This window comes from Carassius carassius, chromosome 35, assembly GCF_963082965.1.
Source record: "Carassius carassius chromosome 35, fCarCar2.1, whole genome shotgun sequence".
Lineage (NCBI taxonomy): Eukaryota > Metazoa > Chordata > Actinopteri > Cypriniformes > Cyprinidae > Carassius > Carassius carassius.
In genome coordinates, this window is record NC_081789.1 from 26,814,391 (window position 1) to 26,821,556 (window position 7,166).

Here is a 7,166-nt window from a genome sequence, read left to right on the forward strand (position 1 = left end):
GTTTTTTTTTTCTGTGCCAAAACAACTAAATGAAGAGCAAGGGATGTGCATTAAAGGGTTGGTTCACCCAAAAATGAAAATTCTGTCATTAATTATTTACCCTTACGTCGTTCCAAACCCGTAAGATCTTCGTTCATCTTCAGAACACAGATAAAGATATTCTCGATCACATCCGAGAGCTCTTTGATCAGGATATTAACACAAACCTTTTTTTTTTTTTTTTGAGTGTAGAAACAATTTCCACTCAGAAATTGCTACTAAGTTTCACAATTACATTCAACACATTAATTAAACGTGCATTTTATTTACTACTACAAAACAATATTTTTTAAAGTGGCGTCCTTAAAAAAACATAATTCAACATTTAATGTATTCAACATGTAAAATAATAAAAAAAAAAAGCAATTCTGCATTTGTTTTTGAATTTTCAAGGTCATGCCATGATCGGCCAACATCTTTTATTAGTTGTTTGTCTTGTTTGAACATCTCTTTATTCCTAATCAAGTATTTTCTGTAACATAAACACTTAAAATGGCTAATAACAGCTTTAACTTGGACAGTCTCCCTACATGAGCTGCTAGATTTTGTTGGCGCTCATCTCGTAAGCACAATCGTTCCCGCTTGATTTGAAAGCAGCTTCATTCATTATACAGGGCTGTCATCACCTCACCTTTGACCCCCAGTAGAGCTGACTTTAAAGCACATAGGCTTTCTGACTCTCTCTAAAACTATTCGTGATGGTGTGTTTGAGTGAATACTGTAGCATTGAACTGTGTTGTTAAACGCTTTCTTTTAACTCTTCGTTTTATTTTCGTGACCAGCGGATGTTTCCTTTTCCTCGTTATTGTAAAGCAATATGACGTCTCCTACAATGCCTATAAGACATAAAAACTCCTCGTAAACGCACAGCAGACAGCGCTCATAGTGTCAAACGCAGCTCCAGACGGCTTTGTGAACGTGAAGAGGGTCTGAGCCGGACGTTGTGGAAAAAGAAGCGCGCTTGCAGTGTACCTCAAAACTATATTTAATAAATACTGAAATAAAAGCCCACTTAAGTGTAAAGTATGCTTTCATAACAACACTCTTTGCTGTAATCTGAAAGTCATTATTTTAATAATCTTTAAAGAAGTACGCTTATTTTGATGTGCTGACTAACAAACTAAAGCACATGTAAAATACTCGATTATTAACATTTGATTTAATCGTAACGTGCTCTGCGATATTTAGGTTTAATTTATTTTACTCAACTGCAACTTCATAACAAATGTGTGATTAAAAATGTATTTAAATGCATGACATATAACTTTCAATAGACATGACATTAAACAATTTTTTATTAGTTTTGCATACGTTTAACCATCAAACACAGAAGAAATATGAAATTGCATGTAATGATGTAATTAATTTAACATCATGCAATTAAGTGTCTGAAAACATTACATTCAATTGACACTGCATAAGTGTATAATGTCCTTAGTCGTCTTTTTAAAAGTACGCTTAAGTGTGCTTCTTTTTCTCAAGGTGAAGGAAATAGATGCTGACTTGATGCACGAGGGGTTTCTGTTAGCATTGAACGGTTGATGTTTTGGCATCATGTACAGTAGGTACAGTATGTTTTTATATGGACGTGAGGATAGAGTTTGTGCCTGGCACCGATCACATCCTGCCTTTGGAGGGACGCAGAGACAGAATGTCACAGCCTGAAACCTTTTACGTACTGTGAATAATTGCTTAATGAGAAACCAGTGAAATTGTGAGTGAGTCTGGTGGTGGTTTGCATTCTTCTCTTATTGCATAGATTTCTGCAGGTCTTTATTAAGAGTAAAAGCTTGGTATTATAGCGTGATCATGTGAGTGGAAAGGTTCATGTGGGGTTTTAACGGTGGAGCCTGTAGCTTATTTCTCTCGTAGCATTTTCTGTTATACGGTAGTTTATCTTCAAATAGCCTTTTTGAGGTCGCACAGAATAACACGCTTGACATGTAGATGCTTGGTTTAGTGTCCTTTCGGTGTAATAATGAGGTGGGCGGACGTGGCCGTTCTCTTTTTGTTATTTTCTTCATCAGCTGTGGGCGGTACGGAGGTCCAACAGACATTTTTTAGCGCGTTTTTCTTTTTACGAGTTTGACAATTACGGTTGCATCTATTGCTTATTCCCATCAGACCTCTTTAATCCCAGAACATGCAAAGCAATAAGACTGTCAGTGTGACAGAGCACGGATTTGGACTTTTAGAAACCTACATCGTGCATGACAGCGAAAAGCATTCAGATCATGAAATATTACCCGATTGATTGTCAATGCATGTCCTTGTTAGAAAATCCAGTTTTGGAGAGGAAATAAGTTTTAGATGACAAATACAAGTAGGACAGTGTAACTTCATTGTGTATTCACATTTTAAAAGATTATTTTAATAATTCACCTATATGAATTGTTGGAAAATGCCAAAAAATGGTTGCATGAATTTACGAATTGATGATTTTTGGGGCAATAACAATTATTATTTATAGTCTTTTTTTTCGGGAAATGAGAAGTGTATAAATATTAAGCTAAAATCTGAAGTTTTTTTGTTGTTGTTTGTTTATGGTAATAATGTTTGTTATGAAACAGTCACATTTGAATCGGTTCCCTGTCTCTGAATGAACTCCGAGAACAATCATATATAGCCTTTTTACATGTATTTACAGTTATTTCCCTATGGATTTACTAGTGTCTCTGCGAATGCATTTAATATTGGCATAACAAAGACATCTGCAATGATCAAAGAAGCTGAGGGCTGATATTATGCACCTTTAGCGGCTATTATTCATATTATAATTGTAATTTTGGCACTGCATATTTATTCAATGGAAAAGGCAGAGAACAAATGTATTATTTTGAACTATATTAAAGCACATGTTTTCGGCCGCCGTGTGTTTAATGTTGTGGCGAGCTTGGTAGCACTTATATGTCCAGATGATGCCAGGTGGGTCACTTCCAGATGGGAATTGATATGTAGCCCATGTCCTCTAAACGTCTTCTAATAACTTCTAATAACCCTTTATGTTTCTATGAATCTTAGTCTTACAAGAAAAAGATACTCTGTATAACACTGTCATAATAAAATGGGGGGATTGCATTGAATGTGTTTCAATTGCACAGATTTTATTGTGCTATAAAGGACCAGGGCACCCTGTTGAAGCATGGAGAGGAGAGGTCCAATTATTGTTATTATTAATATTATTATGCTTATGATTTTGTTTAGTTTTTCTTTTTTGGGAGTAATGTTGCCCTGGAACCTAATTACACTCATAAAGATGTACAACCCTAAAGTAACATGGAAACTAAAGAAACGTGACTTTAATGTGCAGTAGATTGGGTTTCTCCAATGCAGTAAGAAGCTCTATAAGGTGATATGAATAGAACATTCAGGCTTTTTGCCAGACTCTTCATTTGCAAGGTTTTGTCGGTTTTGGTTTTATTTTTTTGGTTTTTATTTCATGAAAATTGAATTTCATTATTTTATTTGTTTTGATTTGAATGAGGTGTTTATTGTGGTTAATTGTTAACTATGATGTGATTATTAAACATTAAATAAAATGAAGTTTAAAACATTCTGTTGGTTTGGTTCGATCTTTACATATTAAGGCAAATGTTTTTTTGTCTCCAGGATCATAGGTATTTATATGCTTCACAAAAAAAAAAGAAAAAAAGACGCTTTTGTTACATGTTTACATGTTTTTTTTTATATTGCAAAATATTTTACACACCATTTCAAGGAAGTAAACAATGTCAAATGTGTTGCGATGATACTGTGCATATCTGGTCCTAAAGCATTTCTGGTTGCATCATTTTTTTTTTTTGCACCACAGACATGCATTTTTGGGGAAAGTTACTTTTACAAGTAATGCATTACAATGTTGTGTTACTTAAAAAGTAACTAATTACGTTACTTAGTTTTTTTTTATTGAAAGTAATGTGTTACGTTACTTTTTCAATCTGGGCAGGGCTTGCTTGTTTGTTTTTAATATAAAAAAGTTCTATTTTTTGGTAAATGTAAAAGCCCTTTCTCACCAAAAACGACATTAATAAGTCGCAGGCTGAAGAGAAAGTAAATTCACATCTGTTTAATAGAACACGAAAGACAGTTCAACACACTTCAGCAATAAAAAAAGAAGCAAAAATGTTTATCTAGAGTCATTTTTGCTTATTAGTATGGTTGAACTGGATCATTGAAGGTCAGCACCAAAGACATTGGGTTAATAAATGGGATTAAATACTGTACATATAGTATATTTATGTTATTAACATTTAATTATTACTCAAATCTGTGCAGAAACATGATCAATTACAATGTATGCACAAAACATTAAATATGTGTCCATCCCACACAAATGCAGTCGGCTGGTTGATTTATAGCAATCGACAACAATACATTGTATGGGTCATACATTTTTATTTTATGCCAAAAACCATTAGGATATTATGTAAAGATCATGATCCAATATTCTCAGAAAAATCTTAAAAACTGGACAAGTGGGAGGATATTCATTTTAATTTTCTTATTTATTTACTTAAGGCATCATTTTTTGGGGGGGGGGGGTGAAAAAGTAAGGATTTTTATACTGGTTAATTTCATATTTTGTAATCTAGCTCCTATCCTTTCAAAAAAAATTTTTTTTTTTTTTTTTTAAGAGTAGTAGATAGTAGATATTTTTGCAGTTTTGCAATTATTATTATTGTTTATATTTTGCATATTTTCTTATGTGACAATTAAATCCTACATCTCATCCATCCTTTTTTATTTATTTATTTATTTTTTAGATTTATTTCACTACCGTACCTCGGTACACGTCTTTTTGTTGCGTAAATATTATCTAGTAATTTTCCAGCACGAGATCACGTGACGTCAGATATAAACTGTCCCGCCGTCTGCGCGAGAGACTTCAGTCTACCGCCAGGCGGGAACTTTTTCAACGGCAAAGAATTTTCTCCCATCTCCTCACTCTCCATCTCCTCCTCATCTCCGACTTTCTAAAGACTAATTTCGACGATATAACATGCAAGGTACAAAGTTTGTTAAAATCCAGTTCAACCATACAATATTTTTCGATTTTTTTTTAAAGTTTAACGAATTTTGATTCAGAAAAATACAGCAGACAAAATTGCCAGATGAGGCAACGTTATGTAGGTATTTTACGCTTTTCTTGTTTTAAATTCACTTGATTAAATTATTATTTAAGTGCTTAATTTCATGTTATTGACGCTAATAGTATTTTTAATGAGGTGACAAACTCACAAAGTGATTTTAAAGCCACAAAGAGGTGAATTTTACCGAAAGAAATCGACTGAACTTTACGTTATATGAAACGTTAAATCTGATGCAGCATAAATATAATGTGTATTCAATCTGTATTGAACCAAATATCGTTATTGATAGGTTATTGTCATTTGAATAAATGCTTAAAAGTCATATAAACTCAAATATTGAACGATTAGTTTTTTTAACTAAGTTAGTCATCAGGTCATAATTTTCTTTTTACATTTAACCTTTTATGATGTTAAGTCAGATGAAAAAGAGCGTCAAGTTTTTCCTCTATGACGTAACGTTACTATTTGTTGTGTGGGGAAAACAACAACATTATGAACCGATTCTTTTTAATGAGTCTGTTTGACTATTCTGACTGTCATTTTTAGGTCTGTTCATATCTTGTAATTAAACCTGTAAGTTGTTGTTATTATTATTGTTGCTTATGATGCCAAATTTTAATATTGTAGCTTATGATGTCAAATTTTAAGGGACACTTTGATACAATACCATAATGGGACACAACCAGAAATACCAATATTTACAAAATATAGTGATATTTAAGTAACCCAAACATGCTCAGAATAAATAGTGGCAACATCAGGGGTGAGATGGATATCTTGAATCAAGCTGCAGAGTAGAAAACGGTAAGTATTAATTTGTCCTTATTTTTGTGTACAATATGTCAGCCAGGTAATGTATTGTATTGTAATGCATTGTAATCAGTTATGGAAAAACTGTTTGCATAGTAAAATGTGTTATACTTCAAATATATGAAACCCACAACATTTGTACCGGTAGTGCCAGCATTGGACATATTGACAAAAGCATTGGGACCCCCTTCTATTGAACAGGTTTGACTTCTATAGTTATTTTTATGAGTACAAATCTTAATGTTTTAGCATATACTGATGTTCTAGGGAATTGTATCTTCCAATAATTTGGACTCTGTGTATAAGTAAGGTTAAAGAAAGAAATTATTGATTCAGTCAGTGTGAAAGAACTTGACTGGTCTGCAGAAAGCCACGTTCTTATCTCATTTTAAAGGACAGTTAACCCAAAAATGAAAATATATATATATTTATTTTTTTTGGACTTTGATCATGTTAATTACATTGCTGTCAATGAGAGGGTCAGATTGCATTAAAAATATCTTAATTTGTGTTCTGTTTTATATTTTTGGGTGAACTATCAATTTAAAAGCAAAAAACTCATCACCAAACACCAATGACTTGTACATACACTATATGGACAAAAATATCGGCACCCCCTTCTTTAGAACAGTAAAGGAACTTCCAAAACTGTGGCAACAGAGATTGAAACATAATTTATGTATTTTTAAATTGTATTTCCATTTCTGTTGCAACTGTTTTTGAAGTGTCCCAAATGATTGTACCCATATGTACAAGTCATTGGTGTTTGGTGATGAGTTTTCGGCTCAACTCTTTGCTTTCTGCAGACCAGTCAAGTTCTTTCACACTGACTGATTCGATGATTTATTGCTTTATACACAGAGGCACTGACATGTTAGAATAGAAAAGGGTCCTGTCTTAAATTTTTCTATAAACGTAAAAGCACACAATTTCCTAGAATATTTACATTTAGTCATTTATCAGATGATTTTATCCAAAGAGACTTACAAATGAAGACAATGGAAGCAATCGAAATCAACAAAAGAGCAATGATATGCAAGTGCTTTAACAAGTCTCAGTTAGCTTAACATTAAGACTTATACTCATGGAAATTACTTAAGTAGCCAAACCTGTTCATTTAAAAAGTGACGTGACATTCAGCCAAGTATGGTGACCCATACTCAGAATTTGTGCTCTGCATTTAACCCATCCGAAATGCACACACAGAGCAGTGAACACACACACACA